The sequence below is a fragment of the Mobula birostris genome, chromosome X (assembly GCF_030028105.1).
Source record: "Mobula birostris isolate sMobBir1 chromosome X, sMobBir1.hap1, whole genome shotgun sequence".
NCBI lineage: Eukaryota > Metazoa > Chordata > Chondrichthyes > Myliobatiformes > Myliobatidae > Mobula > Mobula birostris.
Window position 1 is genome coordinate 52,482,219 of NC_092402.1, and position 24,453 is coordinate 52,506,671.

Here is a 24,453-nt window from a genome sequence, read left to right on the forward strand (position 1 = left end):
ATGGGACAGTGTGGAGGGAGATTCACTCTGTGTCTGACACTGGGAGTGTGTGATGGGACAGTGTGGAGGGAGATTCACTCTGTGTCTGACCCCGGGAGTGTGTGATGGGACAGTGTGGAGGGAGATTCACTCTGTTTCTGACACTGGGAGTGTGTGATGGGACAGTGTGGAGGGAGATTCACTCTGTTTCTGACACTGGGAGTGGGTGATGGGACAGTGTGGAGGGAGATTCACTCTGTGTCTGACCCCGGGAGTGTGTGATGGGACAGTGTGGAGGGAGATTCACTCTGTGTCTGACCCTGGGAGTGTGTGATGGGACAGTGTGGAGGGAGATTCACTTTGTTTCTGACACTGGGAGTGTGTGATCGGATGGTGTGGAAGGAGATTCTCTCTGTGTCTGACCCTGGGAGTGTGTGATGGGACAGTGTGGAGGGAGATTCACTCTGTGTCTGACCCTGGGAGTGTGTGATGGGACAGTGTGGAGGGAGATTCACTCTGTGTCTGACCCTGGGAGTGTGTGATGGGACAGTGTGGAGGGAGATTCACTCTGTGTCTGATGCTGTCCCAAATCTTGTACTCAGTGTTCTGATTTATGAAGCCCAATGTGCCCAAGTGCTATCTTTTTAACCCTATCTACCAGTGACACCACTTCCAATGAAATATGTATCCAATTCTCAGATCCTCGGGCAAGGATAATCTTGCATACCGCGTTCGTAGGCCAAGGGATTGATTGTCGAATTCAGAAAGGGGAAATCAGGAAAACACACACCTGTCCTCATCGAGGGGTCAGCAGTGGAAAGGGCGAGCAGTTTCAATTTCCTGGTGTCAACATCTCAGAGATTCTATCCTGGGCGCAACACATTGATGCATCACAAAGAAGGTACACCAGCAGCTCTACTTCGTGAGGAGTTTGAGGAGATTTGGTTTGTCACGAAAGACTCGAGCAATTTTCCATATAATGAGCATTCCGACTCGTTGCATCACTGCCTGGTGTGGAGGCTGCAATGCACAGGATTGGTAGAGACTGCAGATGCTTGTAGTAACACACATCAAAGTTGCTGGTGAACGCAGCAGGCCAGGCAGCATCTCTAGGAAGAGGTACAGTCAACGTTTCAGGCTGAGACCCTTCGTCAGGACTAACTGAAGGAAGAGCTGGTAAGAGATTTGAAAGTGGGAGGGGGAGGGGGAGATCGGAAATGATAGGAGAAGACAGGAGGGGGAGGGATGGAGCCAAGAGCTGGACAGGTGATTGGCAAAAGGGATACGAGACGATCATGGGACAGGAGGCCCAGGGAGAAGGAAAAAGGTGGGGGGGAACCCAGAGGATGGGCAAGGGGTATAGTCAGAGGGACAGAGGGAGAAAAAGGAGAGAGAGAGGAAGAGAAAAAAAAATACACACACACACACACACACACACACACACACACAGAAATAAATAAATAAATAAATAAATAATGGATGGGGTACAAGGGGAGGAGGTAGCCTCCAACCTGATGGCATGAACATTGACTTCTCTAACTTCTGTTAATGCCCCACCTCCCCCTCGTACCCCATCTGTTATTTATTTATTTATTATTGTGTGTGTGTGTGTGTGTGTGTGTGTGTGTGTGTGTGTGTGTGCGTATTCTTTTTTTCTCTCTCTCCTTTTTCTCCCTCTGTCCCTCTCACTATACTTTTGGGATGTAATGTTGAAATTGTACAAGGCAACGGTGAGGCCAAATTTGGAGTATTGTGTCCAGTTTTGGTCACCGAATTATAGGAAAGATGTCAACAAATTAAAGAGAGTACAGAGACAATTTACTAGAATGTTACCTGGGTTTCATCACCTAATTTACAGAGAAAGGTTGAACAAGTTGGGTCTTTATTCTTTGGAGCGTAGAAGGTTGAGGGGGGACTTGATAGAGGTATTTAAAATTATGAGGGGGATAGATAGAGTTGATGTGGATGGGCTTTTTCCATTGAGAGTGGGGGAGATTCAAACAAGAGGACATGAGTTGGGAGGTAAAGGACAGAAGTTTAGGGGTAACATGAGGGGGAACTTCTTTACTCAGAGAGTGGTAGCTGTGTGGAACGAGCTTCCAGCAGAAGTGGTTGAGGCTGGTTCGATGTTGTCGTTTAAAGTTAAATTGGATAGATATATGGACAGGAAAGGAATGGAGGGTTACGGGCTGAGTGCAGGTCGGTGGGACTAGGTGAGAGTAAGAGTTCAGCACGGACTAGAAGGGCCGAGATGGCCTGTTTCTGTGCTGTAATTGTTATATGGTTATACTCCTTGCCCATCCTCTGGGATTCCCCCCTCCCCCTTTTCTTTCTCCCTGGACCTCCTGTCCCAAGATCCTCTCATATCCCTTTTGTCAATCACCTGTCCAGCTTTTGGCTCCATCCCTCCCTCTCCTGTCTTCTCCTATCATTTTGGATCTCCCCCTCCCCCTCCCACTTTCAAATCTCTTACTAACGCTTCCTTCAGTTAGTCCTGACGAAGGGTCTCGGCCTGAAACGTCGACTGTACCTCTTCCTAGAGATGCTGCCTGGCCTGCTGCGTTCACCAGCAACTTTGATGTGTGTTGCTTGAATTTCCAGCATCTGCAAATTTCCTCGTGTTTGCGAGATGGTTGTGTTCTCAGCCAGCGCCATCACAGGCACAACCCTCTCCAACATTAATGACATTTTCAAAAGGCGGTGCCTCAAGAAGGCAGCAGCCATCATTAAATATCCTCACCTCCAGGCCATGCCCTCTTCTTATTACTACCATCAGGGAGGAGGTACAGGAACCTGAAGACACACACTCAATGATAGAGCTGCCGCTGTAACTACTACCCACTACGTTACCATGTCTTTGTTCTACCGCACACCTCACAGCCCCACCATTCACCGTGTAAGTCCTACCCTGGTTTGTCGTCCCAAAGTGCAACACCTCCGCAGGCCAACGGTCTCCATCACCAGGAGGAGGATGTCCTTGGCGCAGGCTGACATCAATATCCAGCTCATTCAATGTACACAAGATCATCAGAAGCATAAGATAAGGCAGGCCAAGAGAAGCATTTCCCCAAGAGCAGACAGAAGAAATGAGGCAGTTCAGAGTCAGAATCAGGTTTATCGTCACCAATATCTGGCGTGAAATGTATTGTTTTGTGGCAGCGGTGCAGCGCAAAGATGTAAAAATTACTACCTATGCGAAAAAAAGCAGAAGATAAATAATGGACCCATGTAAACATGAGAGTCTGCAAACACTGGAAATCCAAAGCAGCTCACACAAAACACTGGCATCACTCAGCAGGTCAGGCAGCATCTATGGAGGGAAATGAACAGTTGACATTTCAGGACAAGACCTCTCATTGGGACTGGAAAGGAAGAAAGTGTTCATGGACAGTTCAGAAATCTGAAGCTGAGTCACTGAGTGTGGGTCTTCAGCCTCCTGTACCTCCTCCCTGATGGTAGTAATGAGAAGAGGGCATGTCTGGATCGTGAGGGTCCTCAGTGATGGATGCTGCCCTGAGGCACCGTCTCTTGCTGATGTTCTCGATGTTGGGGAGGTTTGTCCCTGTGATGGATCTGGCTGAGTCCACAACCGTCTGCAGTCTCTTGTGATCCTCGGCATTGGAGCCTCCACACCAGGTGGTGATGCACCCAGTCAGAATGGTCTCCACTGTACATCTGTAGAAATTTGTAGAAGCTCTGGGGACATAACACCATAAGATATAAGAGCAGAATTAGGCCATTTGCCCCATTGAATCCGCTCCACCATAAATGGCTGATGTATTTCCCGCTCAACACCATTCTCTTGCCTTTCTCCTGTAACCTTTGACTCTCTTACTAATTAAGAACCTATCAACCTCCATGTTAAATATACCCAACGACTTGGCCTCCACATCTGTCTATGGCAAAATAATTCCACAGATTCACCGGCTAAAGAAATTCCTGCTCATCTGCATTCTAAATGAATGTCCCTCTATTATGAGGCTGTGCCCTCTGGTCCTAGACTCAACAACTACAGGAAGCATCCTCTCCACGTCCACTCTATCTAAGCCTTTCAACATTCTATAAGTTTCAGTGAGATCCCCCTCCCCATTCTTCTAATCTCCAGGTACATCAAACACTTCTCATACATTTCATTCCCAGGATCATTCTTGTAAACCTCCTCTGCACCCTCTTCAATGCCAGCAAGCCCTTCTCATCAAAACCCAAATCTCCTCAAACTCCAAATGAAGTGGAGCTACTGGTGTGCTGTTTTCATAATAGTGTCAATATGTTGGGCCCAGGATAGATTCTCTGAGATGTTGATGCCAGGAACTTGAAGATTGATTAGCCCAGCCTAATTTCCAAGGATGAGAGGGATTCCGGACCTGAATTTCCAAGCCACAAAGAAACCTGCATCTCTTTCACTGCACTCATTCAAGCCAAGTTGAGTTTATTGTCACAGTGAGGTACAGGTACAATGAAAAGCTTGCTTGCAGCAACATCACAGATGGGTAGGTACAGACAATACACAGAATATAAATTATACAAATATACATAAATTGAATATACAAGACACCGAAGAATAAAACAGTGCAAGAGAAAGACATTGGTACAGCCGCAAGAAGGCAACGTCCATCATCAGAAGATCCCCACCATCCAGGCCATCCCATCTTTTCACAGCTCCCATCGGGCAGGAGGTACAGAAACCTGAAGTCCCACACCACCAGGTTCAGGAACAGCTACTTCCCTTCAAACATTCGGTTCCTGAACCAACCAGCACAACCCTGATCACCACCTCAGTACAGCAACACTTGACACCACAATGAACATTTTGTTCTAATTGTGACCACTTGGTACTACAGTGGACTTGTTTTTTATTGTTATAAACATGTTCTTTCTTTCTTGTAAAAGTTGTGTTAACTTTATGTTTCCTTGAGAATGTTGTGTCTCTGATGCTCTGCAAGTAAGTTTTCTATTGCACCTGTGCACACAGGGACTTGTGCAGGTGACAATATATTCAACCTTGACTTTGAAAATAAAACTTCAAGTCATGGTAGTTGTTAGTAAGAGAGGCAAATGCAATGTTAGAGTTCATTTTGAGAGGTCTGGAATATAAAAGTAAGGGGATGTCATGCTGAGGTTTGGTAAGGCACTGGTCAGACCGTACTCGGGGTATTGTGAGCAATGTGAGGAAGGATATTCTGTCCCAGAGAGGCTCCAGAGGAGTTCTACCAGAAAGATCTCTCAGAATGAAAGGGTTAAAGTACGAGGAGTGCTTGCGTCTCTGGGCCTGTACTCGATGGAGTTCAGAAGGATGAAGGAGGGAATCTCATTGAAACCTCCTGGATACTGAAAGGCCTGGAGAGAGCGGATGTGGAGAAGACACCTCCATCGCTGGGAGGGGCCCAGGATCCAAGAGCACAGCCTCAGAACGGAGAGGCGTCCCTTTGGAACTGGGAGGAGCAGGAATACCTTCAGACAGAGAGTGGTGATCTGTAGGGATGGTGAAATCAGAGCATGGGACAGAAGCAGGAGGGAGGTGTGTGTATTTTGAACATTTCCCTTTTGAAATAGAATTCCACAGCTCACTCCTGAAACTATTTTGGAAACTGGCACAATTGTTCCTGATCAACATGGGTCAAGCTTCCTGTGAGAGATTCCAGGCTGGATTTCAGATGGAGGTGCGACAGAGAAAGAGGGAGGAAAAGGCATGAAGAGGGAGTGGGTTGTGCAGCGCGGCACTAACTCCCCATTGCCCCTCCCACAGCGTGACACCCCCTCCTAACCGCACCTCCCACAGCATGACACTCCCTCCTCACCGCCCCTCCCTCAGCGTGACAGCCCCTCCTCACCGCACCTCCCACAGCGTGACACTCCCTCCTCACCGCCCCTCCCTCAGCGTGACAGCCCCTCCTCACCGCACCTCCCACAGCATGACACTCCCTCCTCACCGCCCCTTCCACAGCGTGACACTCCCTCCTCACCACCCCTCCCACAGCGTGACACTCCCTCCTCTCCACCCCTCCCTCAGCGTGACGCTCCCTCCTCACCGCCCCTCCCACAGCATGACACTCCCTCCTCACCACCCCTCCCACAGCGTGGCGCTCCCTCCTCACTGCCCCCCCCACAGCGTGACGCTCCCTCCTCACTGCCCCCCCGACAGCATGAGGCTCCCTCCTCACCGCCCCCCCCTCAGCATGGTGCTCCCTCCTCACCGCCCCTCCCACAGCGTGACACTCCCTCCTCACCACCCAACAGCGTGACACCCCCTCCTCACCGCCCCTCCCACAGCGTGACGCTCCCTCCTCACCACCCAACAGCGTAACACTCCCTCCTCACCATTCCTCCCACAGCGTGACACTCCCTCCTCATCGCCCCTCCCACAGCATGACACCCCCTCCTCACTGCCCCTCCCACAGCGTGACGCTCCCTCCTCAACACCCCTCCCTCAGCGTGACACTCCCTCCTCACCGCACCTCCCACAGCATGACACCCCCTCCTCACTGCCCCTCCCACAGCATGACACTCCCTCATCACCATCCCTCCCACAGCGTGACACTCCCTCCTCACCACCCCTCCCTCAGCGTGACACTCCCTCCTCATCGCACCTCCCACAGCGTGACACCCCCTCCTCACCGCCCCTCCCACAGCATGACACCCCCTCCTCACTGCCCCTCCCACAGCGTGACGCTCCCTCCTCAACACCCCTCCCTCAGCGTGACACTCCCTCCTCACCGCACCTCCCACAGCATGACACCCCCTCCTCACTGCCCCTCCCACAGCGTGACACTCCCTCATCACCATCCCTCCCACAGCGTGACACTCCCTCCTCACCACCCCTCCCTCAGCGTGACACTCCCTCCTCATCGCACCTCCCACAGCGTGACACCCCCTCCTCACTGCCCCTCCCACAGCATGACACCCCCTCCTCACTGCCCCTCCCACAGCGTGACACTCCCTCATCACCATCCCTCCCACAGCGTGACACTCCCTCCTCACCACCCCTCCCTCAGCGTGACACTCCCTCCTCACCGCACCTCCCACAGCGTAACACTCCCTCCTCACCGCCCCTCCCACAGCGTGACACCCCCTCCTCACTGCCCCTCCCACAGCATGACACTCCCTCCTCACTGCCCCTCATACAGCGTGACACTCCCTCCTCACCGCCCCTCCTTCAGCGTGACACTCCCTCCTCACCGCCCCTCCCACAGCATGACACTCCCTCCTCACCGCTCCTCCCACAGCGTGACGCTGCCTCCTCACCGCCCCTACCACCTCACCGCCCCTCCCACAGCGTGACACTCCCTCCTCACCACCCCTCCCACAGCGTGAGGCTCCCTCCTCACCGCCCCTCCCACAGTGTGACACTCCCTCCTCACCGCCCCTCCCACAGCGTGACACTCCCTCCTCACCACCCAACAGCGTGATACCCCCTCCTCACCGCCCCTCCCACAGCGTGACACTCCCTCCTCACCACCCAACAGCGTGATACCCCCTCCTCACCGCCCCTCCCACAGCGTGACACTCCCTCCTCACCACCTGTCCCACAATATGGCACTCCCTCCTCACCGCCCCTCCTCACTTCACACATCTGGCAACTGGGTCCCTACATGAGGTGTTGTTTTGGGAGAGGGGTGGAGGGTGATAGTCTGTTCTCGGCCGCAGGGGCAGGTGTGTGATGGTGAAGCAGAGAGAATGGCCACATATCAACAGCTCAATCTCTCAGTGCTCACCGCAGGGCCTGCTCACTGCCTGCAGCTCAGACAGCTGCACGGGACTTCCTGACAGAGAGTGGGGGGAGAGGGGGAGAGAGGGGGAGATGGGGCACAGAGAAAGAGTGGGGGGGGATGGAAAAGGAGAATAGAGAGGGGACGGAGAGAGAGGGGAAGGGAAGGGAAAGAGAAGGGGAGGGCACAGGGATTGCAAGAATGAGATAAAGAAACAAGGAGGCATGTGGGGGAGGGGGGTTACAGATACGGGGAGGGGGGGATCACAGAGACAGGGAGGGGTGTAGGGGAGGAAGGGCTTCACTGAGATGGGGAGAGTTTCGAGGAGGGAGGGGGTCACAGAGACGGGTGGTGTAGGGGATGGAGGGATGTAGTGGAGGGAGGGGTGTAGGGGATGGAGGGGGGTTCAAAGTCCCATCGACAGTTCCTGCTGGTGTGCAGATTGTTGTTTTGACTCTCCACTTCTGAGACTGAGTGTGGGAGGTGACTGTGCGGTGGGGGGAACTACAACCCACTTCCAGAGACAACAAAGAGAGAGTGAGAAAGGAAGGGCGAGTGCACACAACACCAAACAAGTGGTTTCATGCTTTTGAATGAGACACTCTCTGGCTCCCAGCCACTGTTCTGGTGCAGTTGTGGGGAATTTCCCTTTGCAGATCCATCTCAAACACACTATCGCTCTGCTCACATTATTTTGCGGCGCTCCCTTCTGCCCTATAGGAGAAGAGAGTGGACCATGGGAGAGGGGGAAGGAGGAGGGACACCCAAGGAGGGTGGTGGGCAGGGGAGGTGAAAAGACGGGGTGAGAGAGCCACCAGAATGGGAGATGGAAAAGGAGAGGATGGACTACTCTAATTGTGGTCTCACTGATGTCTTGCCGACCCTCTCTCTCTGCTCCACACCGAGACTCCCTCACTCCAGGGGATCTGACCCAGTTCCCTCACATGTACAGCCATCCTCTCTATCGAGGAGTATCCCCAGAAGGTGATGTCCTCAGGGAGCCTCCCTCTGCCAACAATTCGGGCCAAGCCCCCTTCCCAATGTTGCTGTCAGGCAGGAGGTACGAGACCCTGAAGACTAACACCACGAGGTTCAGCAACAACTTCTTCCCCACTGACATCATCGACACTGGGTAAATTGGTGTATCATTGTGACATGTACCGAGGTACAGTGAGAAACATTGTTTAAATGCCATCCACACAGATCAATTCATCACATCAGTGCTTTAAGGTAGAACAAGGGAAAACAATAGCAGAGTGCAGAATAAAGTGTCACAGTTACAGAGAAAGTGCAGTGCAGGCAGATGGTAAGGTGCTAAGGTCACAATGAGATAGTTTATGAGATCAAGAGCCCATCTTACCGTAACTAAGGGACTGTTGAATAGTCTCATAACAGCTATCCTTGAGTCTGGTGGTACTGTGTATGCTTTCAGGCTTTTGTAACTTCTCTAATTTCTCTAACTTCCAGTAATTTTTCCACTCCCCCTTCCCTCTTTTTCCTTTCCCCAATCTGGCTCCCCCTTACCTTTTCTCTTCTCCTCACCTGCCTATCACCTCCCCCGGTGCCTCTCCTCCTTCCCTTTTCTCCATGATCCAGTCTCTTCTCCTATCAGTTTCCTTCTTCTCCAGCCCTTTAACTCTTTCACCTGTCACCTCCCAGCTTCTCACTTCATCCCCTCCCCACCCACCTGGCTTCACCTATCACCTTCCAGCTTGTACTCCTTCCCTCCTCCACTTTCTTATTCTTATTCTGGATTCTTCTCTCTCTATTTCAGTCCTGAAGAGGGGTCTCAGCCTGAAATGTCGACTGTTTATTCAGTTCCCTAGATGCTGCCTGGCCTGCTGAGTTCCTCCAGCATTTTGTGGGTGTGTGTTGCTCTGGTTTTCCAGCATCTGTAGAATCCCTTAAGTTTATGGGCTTTTGTATCTTCTGCCCGATGGGAGAGGGGAGAAGAGAGAATGTCGGGGTGGGTGGGGTCTTTGATGATTCTGGCTGCTTTCCTGAGACAGTGAGAAGTGTAGACAGAGTCCATGGAGGGGAGGCTGGTTTCTGTGATGCGCTGAGCTGTGATCACAACTCTCTGCACTCCTGATAATTGTGGGGTGATGCACTTCGGTAGAAGGAATAGGCTGTTTGGACTTGGAAGTCCTGCTGCAGGATTCCCTAAAGGTTAACTTGAAGGTTGAGTCTGTGGTGAGAAAGGCATTCGTCTCGAGAGGACTAGAATATAAAAACAAGGATCAAAAGTTCAAAATAAATTTATTGTCAAAGTACATATATGTCATCATTTACAACCCTGAGATTTGCTTACTTGCAGGCATTCTCAATAAATGCAAAGATGTAATGCTAAGGACAAGTGTAGGCCATAGGTAGATTTTTTTCATTATTTAATCTTTCTTTCTTATTATACTTTTTAAAATTGTGCATGACGACCAAGCCGGTAAATATTGAAAAGTTGGCTTGATTCATGTATGGCCTGAGCGGGGCAGACGCGAGACTGTCTGTTTGGGAGCTGGAGTTGGATCGATCTTCGTCTGGCATCTCATCCACAGTCGTTCCATCGGTTGACATCGCCTGATGGAGACCTTGAAGCACGCAAGCCTCCACACGTCAACGTGTTGATCCAGACTGTGATGAAAACACTGAACAGCACCAATACCAGCACCCTCCCCCCCCCCGCCGCCCCCATGGAGATCTGATCGATGACCCCACCTCGCTCCTCCCAGGCTTTACTACAGCTACCAGAAAAAACTATACGGACACAAATGGACTCAGAAGTCGACATGCCAAAACAACATAAGCACTACACCAATGGGGCCCCTGACAAACCGCTGCTTGCCCCTCTGGTGCCCCAACCCAGGACGTCCTCCACCTGGTCCAAACATGCCCTCTCACCAAGATCCGAGATGGCTTTGCCACAGTCCGTCGATGTGGCCATGAGCCGGAGGAGTGGCTTGCCAAAAACCAGTTTGTACTTTTAAAACAGTGGGGATGCCAGATAGTGGAGTTTTGAAGGATATGGGAAGGCAGGAGACCTCTGACAACCACACCTGCAAGAAGTGCAACCAGCTGCAGCTTCTAACAGACCGTGTTAAGGAGTTGGAGCTGGAACTGGATGAACTATGGATCATTCAGGAAGCTGAGGGGTTGATCAACAGGACATACGGGGGGGGGGGGTAGTTACACTCAACGTGCAGGACACAGGTAACTGGGTGACCGTCAGGAGTGGGAAAGGGGACAGGTAGCCAGTACAGAGTATCCCTGCGACTGTCCTTTCAACAAATGGTATATCGCTTTGGATACAGTTGGATGGAGAGGCCACAGCAGTCAGGTCTGGCATGGAGTGTGGCTCTGTGGTTCAGAAGGGAATGGTGAGAAGAGGCAAGCTGGAGTGACAGGGGATTCGTTGGTTAGGGGAACAGAAAGCAGGTTCTGTGGATGAGAACGAGATTCACGCATGGCTTATTTCCTCCCACGTGCAAGGGCCAGGTTGCTATCAGAAAGGATCTGGCAAATGTGGATTGGTTTCTGGCAAAGGGGTACTTGGCAAATGGGGGGCCTTCAAAAATGAAATGTTGAGTGTACAAAGCTTGTATGTGCCTGTCAGAATAAAAGACAAGGATGACAGGTTTAGGGAACCTTGGCTTTCAAGAGATATTGAGACCCTGGTTAAGAAAGAAAGGGAGGTGCATAGCAGGTATGGGCAGGCAGGAACACATGATGTACTTGAGGAGATAAGAAATGCAACAGAACACTTAAGAAGGGTTAAAAGAAGGCATGAGGACAAGATGAAGGAGAATCGCAAGGGCTTCCACAGATATATTAAGAGCAAAAGGATAGCAAGGGACAAAATTGGTCCTCCAAATCTCCAAAGCCAAAAGAGACAAGGGAGATCTTGAATGGATTTTTTGCATCTGTGTTTACTTGGGAGACAAACACAGAGCCTATAGAAGTGAGGCGAAGCAGCCTCACTTCAGCCTCAAGTACAGATTAGAGAGGAGGAGGGAATTTGCTGTCCTGAGGGAAAATTAGGGTAGATAAATCCACAGGGCCTGACAAGGTGTTCCCTCGGACCCTGTGGGAGGCCAGTGCAGAAATTGCTGGGGCTTTGGCAGAGATATTTACAACATCCTTAGCCGTGGGAGAGGTGCTGGAGGATTGGAGGATAGCTAATGTTGTTCCACTGTTTAAAAAAGGCTCTAAGAATAAACCAGGAAATGAATGTGCTGGTGAGCCTGATATCAGCTGTGGGAAAGTTATTGGAAGGTATTCTAAGGGACTGGATATATGAGTATTTGGATAGACATGAACTGATTAAGGATAGTAAACATGGATTCGTGCATGGTAGGTCACCTCTAACCAAACTTATAGAGTTTTTCAGGGAAGTTACTAGGAAAGTGGATGAAGGCAAGGCAGTGGACGTTGTCTGCATGGACTTTATCAGGCATTTGACAAGGTCCCGCATGGGAGACTGGTCAAAAAGGTTCAGTCACTTAGTATTCAAGATGAGGTAGTAAATTAGATTAGACATTGGCTTTGTGTGAGAAGCCAGAGAGTGGTAGGAGATGGTTGCCTCTCTGACTGGAAGCCTGTGACTAGTGGAGACTCGCAGGGTTTGGTGTTGGGTCCATTGTTGTTTGTCAACTATATCAATGATCTGAATGATAATGTGGTAAACTGGATCAGCAAATTTGCTGATGACATCAAGATTGGGGGTGTAGTGGACAGTGAGGAAGACTATCATGGCTTGGAGTGGGATCTGGACAAGCTGGAAAAATGGGCTAAAAAATGACAGATGGAATTTAATGCAGACAAGTGCAAGGTGTTGCACTTTGGGAGGACCAACCAGAGTAGGACTTACATGGTGAGTGGTAGGGCACTGAGGAGTGTGGTAGAACAGAGGGATCTGGGAATACAGATCCATCATTCCTTGAAAGTCACAGGTAGATATGGTCATAAAGAAAGCTCTTAGCAAATTGGCCTTCATAAACCTAAGTACAGAGTACAGGAGATGAGATGTTATGTTGAAGTTGTATCAGAGGATTGTGTGTAGTTTTGGTCATTATTTATAGGAAAGATATAAATAAGATTGAAATGATGCAGAGATGTTGCTAAGGCTTGAGGATCTGAGTTATAAGGAAAAGTTGAATAGGTTATAACTTTATTCCCTGGATTGAGAGGAGATTTGATAGAGGTATATAAAATCATGAGGGGTATAGATAGGGTAAATGCAAACGGGCTTTTTCCACTGAGGTTGGGTGAGACGACAACTAGAGGTCATGGGTTAAGGGTGAAAGGTGAAATGTTTAAGGGGAACATGAGGGGGAACTTCTTCACTCAGAAAGTGGTGAGAGTGTGGAATGAGCTGCAGTGCAAGTGGTGGATGCAGGTTTGATTTCAACATTTAAGGGAAGTTTGGATAGGTACCTGGATGAAGGGGCATGGAGAGCTATGGTCCGGGTGCTGGTCGACAGGACTAGGCAGATTAATGGTTTGGTACTGACTAGATAGGCCGAGCGGCCCATTTCTGTGCTGTAGTGCTCTATGACTCTAAGGATCAGCTGTCCCTGGAGAAGGTCCAGGGGAGTTTCACAAGAACTATCCCGGGAATAAAAGGCTTGACATATGAGGAGTGTTTGCTGTCTCTGGGCCTGTACTGGATGGAGTTCAGAAGGATGAGACAGGAGGGGATCTCACTGAGACCTCCTGAACACTGAAGGCCAGAAGGGGGCGGATGTGGAGGGGACATCTCCATCAGTGGGAGAGTCCATGAGCTGAGGGCACAGCCTCTGAATGAAGGGACGTCCCTTTAGAACAGGGACCAGGAGGAATCACCTCACCCAGAGGGTGGTGAAGGTGTGGGACTTGTTGCCGTGGACGGCAAGTCATTGGGAGTGGTGATGGGGGAGATGGATGGATTGTTGGTCCGTGAGGAGGTGAGGGGTATCGGGGAAGAAATTGGAAAACAAATCAACCATGAATGAACGGGGAATGGATTCAAAGTGCTGAATGGCCTATTTCTGTTCCTATGTATGGTCTTATGTACTTGTACACGTGACAATCAACTCAACTTTAAAACCTCTTAGGAGGTTAAGGAGGTTTGGCTCATCATCGAATGCTCTAACAAACTTCTGCAGATGTACTGTTGGAAGTGTCCTGACTGTTTGTATCACGGTCTGATGAGGCAATTTGAACGCACAGGAATGTAGGAAGCTGCAGAGAGTCGTGGACTCTGCCCAATACATCTCGGACACATCCCTCCCTCCCAACCATCAGTAGTGTCTACAGGAGGTGCTGCCTCAGGAAGGCAACGTCCATCATCAGAGATCCCCTCCATCCGGGCCATCCCATCTTCTCACAGCTCCCATCGGGCAGGAGGTACAGAAGCCTGAAGTCTCACACCACCAGGTTCAGGAACAGCTACTTCCCTTCAATCATTCGGTTCCTGAACCAACCAGTACAACCCTGATCACCATCTCAGCACAGCAACACTAGGGACCACTTTTTGTTTGGACAATAGACTTTGTTTTTGTCCTTATCATGTTCTCTCTTGTTAAAAATGTGTATAATTGATGTTTCTTTGAGAGTGTTGTGTCTCTGATACTCTGTGCTTGTGGTGATGCTGCTGCAAGTTTTTCACTGCACCTGTGCACACTGTGACCTGTGTACAATGACAATAAATGCAACTTTGAATTTGAACTGTCCTCAAATTTGTAATGTACTATGCTGCTGCAGCAAAAAAGAGGCTAATCTTCATGGCATTTATCTCATGGGCTTGTATGCCTACAACAATAAACTCAAAAATGCCTCCAGCGGCTCTACTTCGTTAGGAGTTTGAGGAGATTTGGTTTGTCAACAAAGACTGGCAACTTTCTAGAGACGTACGGTGGAGACCATTCTGACTGGGTGCATCACCACCTGGTGTGGGGTCTCCAATGCCGAGGATCACAAGAGACTGCAGATAGTTGTAGTCTCAGCCAGATCCATCACAGGCACAAACCTCCCCAACAGCGAGGATATCTGCAAGATGCAGGACCTCAAGAAGGTGTCATCCATCACTATAAGCTCCTTCAACATCCAGAACATACCCTCTTCTCATTACTACCATCAGGAAACCTGATGACTCAGGAACAACTTCTTCCCCGCCGCCAGGAGGTGTCTGAATGGCCCATGAACACTACCTCATTTTTTCTCTTATGTCTCTGATGATCTTGTGTACATTGAATGAGCCGAACATAGAGGTCAGCCTACGCCAAGGACATCCTCCTCCTGGTGATGGAGACCGTTGGCCTGCGGAGGTGCTGCACTTTGGGACGACAAACCGGGGTAGGACTTACACGATGAATGGTGGGGCTGTGAGGTGTGCGGTAGAACAAAGACATGGTAACGTAGTGGATAGCGTCATGCTTTACAGCACCAACGATCTAAAGATCACAGCTCAATTCTCGCTGCTGCCTGTAAGGAGTTTGTATGTTCTCCACGTGACCGCGTGGGTTTCCTCCGGGTGCTCCGGTTTCCTCCCACATTCCAAAGATGTGGCCTGGCCCCAGCATGTTTGCCAGCTGTTGATGCAAGCGATACATTTTACTGCATGGTTCAATGTTTCGACATACATCTGACAAGTAGAGATAGTAATTAACTTGTCTTCTTTAAAGAATCAGAATCAGGTTCATTATCACCGATATAGGTTGTGAAACTTGTGTTTTTGTGGCAGCAGTACATTGCAATATTATAGATTGCATTACTATAGATTACAGTAGGAAATATAGAAAAAATAAACCGTGCAAAAAGAGAGCAAAATGTCAGTGATAATAAAGTTGACTGCTTCTGATTTACATGCACTAGGTGACCTCTACTTCAGAGGGAAAGGGAAGGGGGAGGGACGGAGGCAAAAGGGGAGGAGGGGAGGAAGTTGTCACGTGCGAGTCAGAGACAGTGAGCGTCTTCTCCTCGCGTGCCAGTGTCTGTAGTTGAGTCTGCTCCTGTCATCCTGGGGCTACCACCCCTCCCCGGACTCACAGCCCCCTTCAGCTTTGCCTCAGCCGGTGAGTCTCTCCCTTCCCTCCTTCGGGCGCATCTCGTGACCCCCTCCACCTCATTCCCTCTTCAGCCTCGAGGACCAGAGAGTCCAAATGTCAGTGCAGGAGGAAGGGGTGAGGAGGGGTGAGGAAAGAGCAGTGTGGGAGAGAGGGGGAGGAGGGAGTGGTGTGGGAAGGAGGGACAAGCAGGTAGGAGAGAGAAGGCAGGGAGCAGTGTGGGAGGGAGTGAAGATGAAGGGAGGAGGGGGGTGAAAAGGGTGGTGGGAAAGGAGGGAGAATAGAAGGGGTGAGGCGGATGGATGGAGGGTGAGGAGGGGTGGAGGGGGGTTCTGATGGAGTGAATGGGCATGCATACACACACACACTCACACAACTGCACACAGAAGCACACGTGTGCACGTGTGCATCAAACATACTCTCCCATAGCCTGCACACTCAATTCTTGCAGAGGACCTGTGCACTGAAACACTTGCATGCGTGCACACGCACACAGACGAAGCTGCAGATGTCCACCACCATTCCCACTGGCCAACCACCCATGTTAAAGTGGGGGATCAGAATCAGTCTGTTCCCCCCCACCACCACCAGCACCAAGTGAGATGGAGCCCGGAGGTGGGGGGAAATGCGTTGAGAAGGGGGTGGTTGTTGGGGAACAGCAGCTGGTGGTTGAGAGGAAACTCCAGCAAGGAAAAGTTCGAGTGCAATAAGAAGTTTCAGAAGTTGGCAGGAAAGTTCCCCAGTGATTGCTGGGTGGGAGGGGAGGGGGGAATGGGGAATTTTAACCATTTGTGAGGGGGCTGGCCCACAGAGGAAGCACAGAAAGGCTGTGTCACAGAGCACAGGCTCCTGAACACACACATACTTGGTCCAACCCAGCACTCACATCTCCCCCACCTTTCTCTCTCTCTCTCTCTCAGCCTCCCTTTTCTCTCCCTTTCTCTCTATTTGTTCCCTTCTATTTCCATTGCCCTCTTTCTTTCCCCATCCACAGTCTTTGACCCCTTTCTATTTCCCTCACTCCCTCTTTCTCTCTCTAACCCTCTTCCTTTCACCTTTTCCTTTCTTCTCCTTGTCCCCACTCCCTCTCTCTCTGTCCCAATTTTTCTCTCTCTATCTGAGCCTCTGCCTCTCTCGTGCTTTACACCTCTCTATCTATCTTCCTGCTACTTCTGTCTCTCTCTCCCACTCTGTCACCCCTCACTCTGCCTCTCCCTCTCCCCGACCCTGTACTCTATCTCGCACACTCTCTCTCTGTATCTCTCTCACACTCTGTCCCTCTCAACCACTTTCTCTGCTCCTCTCTCTCTCTCTCCCTCTCTTTCTGTGTCTCTCTCTCACTCCCTATGAAATTCTGATGATCTCTCCCACTTTCGCTCTATGACATCAAGTCAAAGTCAAACTGGAGTTTAACTGTCACCTGTACAAGTCGCTGTGTGTACAGGTGCAGTGAAAAACTTACTTTCAGCAGCATCACTGGCACAGAGCATCAGAGACACAACATTCACAAGGAAACATAAATTATACACAAGTTTTACAACAAAGAATAAAATAAGGATGAAGAAACAAAGTCTATTGCACTGTAAACTGGTCACCGTGTTTCTGTACTGAGCTAGTGATAAGGGTTAGTTCCAGAAACGAATGGTTGAAGGGAAGTAGGTGTTCCTGGACCTGGTGGTGAGAATTATTGGTGCGAATATTACCTATGGGGGAGATATGGGAATATTATCTGTGGGGAAGTTATCGGTGGGAATATTATCTGTGGGGAGAATGATGGGAATGTTACCTGTGGGAGAGCTATCGGTGGGAATATTGCTCGTGAGGGAGACATTGGCGGGAATATTATCTGTGGGGGGAATATTGGTGGGAATATTATCTATGGGGTAGATATTGGTGGGAATATTATCTGTTGGGAGGATATCAATGGGAATATTACTTGTGAGGGAGAGATTGGCAGGAATATTATCTGTGGGGGAAGATGTTGGTGGGAATATTATCTATGGGGTAGATAATGGTGGGAATATTACCTGTTGGGAGGATATCGATGGGAATATTACTTGTGAGGGAGATATCAGTGCGAATATTATATGTGGGGAGATCGGTGGGAATATTATCTATGGGAGAGATATTGATGGGAATATTATCTGTGGGAGAAAAATCGATGGAAATATTACTTGTGAGGGAGACATTGGTGGGAATATTATCTGTGGGGGAAGATGTTGGTGGGAATATTATCTGTGGGGGAGATATGGTGGGGATATTACCTGTTGGGAAGATATTGGTGGGAATATTATCTGTGGGGGAGATACCCATGGAGATATTATTTGTGTGGGAGATATGGTGTGAATATTACCTATTGAGAAGATATTGGTGGGAGTGTTACCTGTGGGGGAAATATCAGTGAGAATGTTACCTGTGGGGGAGATATCGGTGAGAATGTTACCTGTGGGGGAGATATCAGTGGGACTATTAACTGTGGGGGAGATAGCGATGGGAATGTTACCTGTGGGGGAGATATTGGTGGGAATATTATCTGTGCAGGAGATATGGTGTGAATATTACCTGTTGGGAAGATATTTGTGGGAATGTTACTTGTGGGGAGATATTGGTGGGAATATTATCAGTGGGAACGTTACCTGTGGGAAAGATATCGATGGGAATATTACTTGTGATGAGATATTGGTGGGAATATTATCTGCGGGGGAAGATGTTGTTGGGAATATCTGTGGGGGAGATATGGTGGGAATATTACCTGTTGGGATGATATTGGTGGGAATATTATCTGTGCGGGAGATATCGGTGGGAGTGATTTTCAGGTATGTTGTCAAATGTAACCATTTTGATTGCTGGTGTTGTTCAATTTTGTTCCGAGTTGTAAATGTTTGTATTTCGTCTGTTATGGTGAAGCGTTGGGTATCAATCTCGAAGGTATTTATTCTCCCTCGTTGACATCTCTCCTAATTCCTAATTGTGCTGCACAGAAACGGCCTCCTGTTTAGGAACCCCTGCTATTCATCGATTTGTATGATAACTGTGCTGCTTGCTTTTTTTTCCTTGTGTTATCCCCTGTCCCCGCCTCTTCACAGACAGTAATCGAAGGGTTAATGATCCGTGTTTTCCTTCCTCTACTCCGAAAATAATGTGCTCTGTGTTAACCCCGTTTTAAATCTCGCCGCCGGCTGCACGCTTACATCCGGCCACAGCGCCGTTCTATTTTGGGGACTGGGTTCGATCAGTTTCAAGGGTTGAACGGACCTCACTCTCTCACTTTCCCTTTCTGACCTTCTCTCCCGGCTCTCTGTGTCTGCCTCCTGCTCTCTGTTCCACCTTTTCACTGCCGCCTTGCCCCTGTCCTTTTCTTCTCCTTTCTTTGAACCCTCTCTCTCCTCCACTCACCATCTCTCTCCCTCAGCCTTACTATCTCCATTTATACTGCTCCTTCCACCTCTCCCGTCCTCCTTCTGCATTTCCCATCTCTTGTCTCCTCTTTCTCTCTCTCCCCTGCCCCCCTTAAACACTCTCACCCTCTCCTCTTCCCACCAGCCTCCCTCCCTACTTCTCTCACCGACTCTCTGCCCCATCTCTACCTTTCTGTTTCTTCACTCCCTCCTTTCTCCCTTCAGCTCTCCTACCTTCTACCCCTTTACTGCCATCCTTTCTCCTCTCTCCTTCCTTCCCTTCCCTTCTATCTGCCTCTCCCTCTCTTTCTCACCCATACAACCCCTTCTAGCCCCTCCACCCTCATCTCGCTCCTTCCTCTCCCCTCTCTCTCCTTCTCACCATCTCCTCTCCCTCACCCACTCCATCCCCTGCTACCTCTCCCCCTCACTCCCTTCCCTCTCCTCCTCCCCTCTCCCTCCATCCCACAATTTTCCACTCACCCTTATCTCCCCAACCCTATCCGTCCTGCCCTTCCTTTCCTCTCCTCTCCCTTCTCTTCCCTCTCCATCCTGTTCCTCCCCACCCACTCCTTTCTCCCTCAACTCTCCTTCCTCCCCTTTACTGCTATCTCCCTCCCACACCCTCAAGCCTTCCCCCTCCTTTCCCTCCATCTCCCTCATACTTTCTTCACCCCATCAACCTTCATAACCCATACTTCATCCTCCTCCATTTCCCCCTCCCTCCTCTCCTATTTCCCCCCACCTCCCTCTCCATTCCCCGTCCCTGATCCTCCCCCTCTCTGTTCCCTTACTCCTTCCTATCCCTCTCCCTCCCCCTCCCCATTTCTTCCCTCTCTCCACACCCCTTCTGCATCCATTCCCTTCTTCGTCTCCCCTTTCCTCCGTCCCACAGGCACAGAGCGCTGAGGCCTCCGCCTCTCGGTTCGCTCTTCCTGCTGCTGAGCTGTTGTCTGACCCGCCCACCTCCCTCACCTCCGGCCCCTCTAGTGAGCCCGTCGCCCCGCCGGCAGCCGCTGCAAGGGCGGTGGGAGCGGCGCCGGCAGCCCCGGGCTCCGATATCCGTGGTAGGGGCGTGGGGTAAGTCCCAGCGGAGAGGGGTGTCCGTTCCGGCTCCCATTGTCCCCTGCTCTAAACACCGTCCCAGGGACAGAGACAGGGAGAAGAGAGGTGAAGGAAAGAGGGGGGAGAGGAGAGGGTAGAAGGTAACGGGAACGGGGGAAAGAGAGCGGGGGAAGGGATGGGAACTGGAGGGGAGGGTGGGGGCGAGGGGAGGGGTGGTGGTTGACAGAGGGGAGGAAGGCTGGGGGAATGGGAGGGGAGAAGGGAGGGAGAGGGAAGAGAGGAGAGAGAGGGAGAGGGGAGAGATGAGAGAGAGGGTGGAAGGGGAGGAAGTGAGAGTGGGAAGGGTGAGAGAAGGGGAGAGAGGTGATGGAGGGACAGAAGTAGGGAAGACAGAGAGGAGGGGATGGGAGACAGGAGAAAGTGAGAGATTGGATGGTGTGGGGGGTGGTCATAGGGCAAGGAAGAAGGAGAGAGGAAGAGAGGGAGGAAGGGATAGAGGTAGAGAGAGGAGTGAGGGAGGATTGGATAGAATGAAAGAGAGAGCAGTAGGGAGAGGGGAGTTTCTTTGAGACATTCCCTCCCTCAATCCCACTCTCTTCCTGTCCTTTTGACTCTCTTTTGTCACTTCAAATGTGGCAAGATCAAAGTTTTATACAGCACTAGGCTACTCCCTCAGAGGGAGAGTATCGGGGAAGAGACAGAAGGACAGGAAGAGAGTGGGACTGAGGGAGGGAATGTCCCCAAAGAAACTCCCCTCTCCCTGCTGCTCTCTCTTTCAATCTATCCAATCCTCCCTCACTCTTCCCTCTACCTTTCCCTCTATCCCTTCCTCCCTCCCTTCCCTCTCCCCCTCTCCCTTGCCCTTCTCTCCTCACCCACACCATCCCCTCCTCTCTGTCTCCTCCCTACTTCTGACCCTCCATCACCCCTCTTCCCTTCTCTCACCCTTCCCACTCTCGCTCTCTCCCTCCCCTTCCACCCTCTCTCTCTCATCTCTCACCTCCCCTCTCTCCCTCTCCCCTCTCTCTCCCCCTCTTCCCTCCCCTTCCTTCTCTCCTCCCATTCACCCAGCTTTCCTCCCCTCTCTCACCCACCCTCCCTCTCCTTGACCTCCACCTTCCCCTCCTGTTCCTACCCCCATCCCCCACCCTCTCACCCCCTCCCCCATTCTCCTTCCTCTGCTCCCCACTCCCCTGACCACCTACCTTCTCCTCTCCCTCTGAGAGAATGCCCTGCAACTGTATAAAACTTTGATCTGGCCACATTTGAAGTATTTTGTGCAGTTTTGGTCTACCCTCCCCCATTACAGGAAGGGTGTGGAGACTTTGGAGAGGGTGCAAAGGAAGTCTACAGGATGCTGCCTGGATTAAAGTTGTAAACAGAGGTTGGATGAATTTAGGTTGTTTCTCTGGAGCGGCGGAGGCTGAGGGGAGATCAGATAGACCTTCTATTCTGAGGCTGTGCCATCTGGCCCTGGACTCTTCCACTATTGCAAACATCCTCTCCATGTCCACTCCATCTAGGCCTTGCAGTATTCAGTATGTTTCAATGAGATTCCTCATCAAACATTCTTCATACATTAACCATTTTGTCCAGAGGATCATTCTCGTGAAGCTCTGTTAGACCCTCTCTAATGGCAGCACATTCTTCCTCAGATATGGGGCCCAAAACTGCTCACAATATTCCAAGTGAGGCCTCACCAGTGCTATATAAAGCCTCAACATTTCATTATATTCTAGTCCTCTTGTACAAAAATGTTAATATTACACTTGCCTTCCTTATCACCAACTCAACCTGCAAATTAATCTTTCGGGAATCCTGCCCCATGACTCCCAAGTTCCTTTGCACTTCCAGTTTTTGAAATTTCTCCTTGTTTAGAAAATAGTCTACGTCCTTATTCCTACTAACAAAATGCATGACCACACACTTCCCAAGACTGTATTGCATCTGCCACTTCTTTGCCCATTCTCCCAATCTGTCTAAGTCCTTCTGCAGACTTGTTGCTTCCTCAACATGACCTACCCGTCCATCTATCTTTGTATCGTCCACAAATTTGGGCCACAAATCCATCAATTCGATCATCCAAATCATTGGCATACAATGTGAAAAGAAGGGGCCCCAAAACTAACCTCTGTGGAACACCTCAAGTCATTGACAGCCAACCAGAAAAGGCTCCCTTTATTCCCACTCTTTGCCTTCTGCCAATCAGCCACTGCTTTATCCATGCTAGAATCTTTCCTGTAATACCACGGGCTCTTAACTTGTTAAGCAGCCTTACGTGCAACACCTTGTCAAAGGTCTTCTGAAAATTCAGGTAAATTGGATGCCAAAATGGGCAAGAAGTGGAGATTGTTCAGGACTGGCCTGTACAAGAACTTCACCCAGAAGATTGGGATCCATGGTTACTTGGCCAATTGGATTCAGAATCAGTTTCTCCCTGGAAAACAGAAGGTGGTGTTACTTTGGCTGGAGGTCTGTGACTAGTGGGATCTCTGCTGTTTGAAATACTGTAAATGGAAATGACTTGGATGAAAACTTGGATGATACCCAAGAGATTCTGCAGATGTTGAAAGTCTTGAGTAACACACACAAAATGCTGTAGGGACTTGGCAGGTCAATTCCTCCAGCATTTTGTGTGTGTGTTGTTCCAGATGAAAACTTAAATAGATGGGTTAGTAAGTTTGGAGATGCTGCGAAGTTTGGTGATGTGGATGGTGTAGAAGGCTGCCAAAGGATGCAGCTGGATATAGACCAGTTACAGGTGGGGCAGAGGAATGGCAGATGGAGTTTAATTAGGGTAAGTGTGAGGTATTGCACTTTGGGAGGTCAAATGTAAGGAGACAGGACACAGTTGATGTACAGATGGATCTAGAGGTTCATGTCCCTAGATTTAAATTTATTTATTATTAATCACATGTACATCCAAACATACAGTGAAATGTGTCCTTTGCATTGACACAATCTGAGGACGTGCTGGGGGTAGCCCACAAGTGTCGCCACACCTTCCCCCTGGAAGTGGCTGTACAAGTTGACAGGGTGGTAAAGAAGGAAAATGGCATGCTTTTCTTTAATAGTTGAGGCACTGAGTTCTAGAACACAAGAAATTCTGCAGATGCAGGAGATCCAAAGCAATACACACAAAATTCTGGAGGAACTCAGCAGGTCAGGCAGCATCTATGGAGGGGAATAAACAGCTTAGGTTTCGGGCTGAGGCCCTTCTTCAGGACTGGAAAAGAATGGACAAGATGCCAGAATAAAAAGCTGCGGAGGAGAAGAATGATAGCTAGAAGGTGATAGGTGAAGCCAAGTGGGTGGGGAAAGTAAAGGGCTGGAGAGGAAGGAATCCATTCAGAGAGGAGAGTGGACTATGGAAGAAAGGAAAGGAGGGGCACCAGGGGGAGGTGATAGGCAGGTGAGAAGAGATGAGAGGCCAGAGTGGGGAATAGAGGAAGAGGGGAGGGGGAGGAATTTTTTTTAACTGTAAGTTCGAGAAATTAATGTTCATACCACCAGGTTGGAGGCTACCCAGACGGAACATGAGGTGTTGTTCCTCCACTCTGAGGGTGGCTTCCTCTTGCCATGGACCAACATGTTAGATCGGGAATGGGAATCGAGAGTCAGGAGACTTTTGCCCAGATTAAACTCCCATCTACCATTTCTCTGTCCATAACTGTATCTGGATTATATCCCGCTGTATCCTTTGCAGCTTTATAAAACTTTGTTCAGGCTGCATTTGGAGTATTGCATTCAGTTCTATTTGCCCCATTACAGGAAAGAAATGAAGGTGCAGGAGAGGTTCACCAGGATTCAAGATTCTAGATTGTTTAATGTCATTTCTAGTACACTAGTGAAAAGGAGAATGAAATAATTGTTATTCTGAATCTGATGCAGCACAAACAGAACACACACACACAAAAGATAAAGAAGAGAATAATAAAGGAGACAATAAATATAAACACATAAGATAGTTTATATACACAGGTTGATTATATGTCCATAAAGAGACTGGAGGCACAGGAGTGTCTGTATATAAAGAGACTCTGACAGGAAATGATAAAGTAGTGGTGGTTGGGGGTTGTGGAGAGGTGGGTTAGTGGGTGGAGGTGTTGATCAGACTCACTGCTTGGGGAAAGTAACTGTTTTTGAGTCTGGTGGTCCTGGCGTGGATGCTACATAGCCTTCTCCTTGATGGGGAGTGAAACAAGCAGTCTGTGAGCAGAGTGGGTGAGATGTTACTGGCCCTTCTCCGGCACCTTTCTATATATCTGC

The 24,453-nt window shown here is 49.8% G+C and overlaps 1 protein-coding gene across 8 annotated transcripts in view; it reads left to right on the forward strand.

Moving 5' to 3' along the window:
- The first annotated feature begins 15,629 nt into the window (after window positions 1–15,629).
- Window positions 15,630–24,453, forward strand: part of LOC140191628 (histone deacetylase 4-like) — a 112,494-nt gene continuing 103,670 nt past the window's right edge. For 3 of the 8 annotated variants that reach the window (XM_072249196.1, XM_072249200.1, XM_072249204.1), the window contains exon 1: window positions 20,099–20,199. The gene's annotated coding sequence lies outside the window, so the exon portion shown is untranslated. Of the gene's footprint in view, window positions 15,731–20,097; window positions 20,200–20,265; window positions 20,290–21,467; window positions 21,569–24,453 lie in introns of those variants that run through there. The other 5 variants (XM_072249202.1, XM_072249203.1, XM_072249197.1 and 2 more) reach the window with 4 other exon arrangements.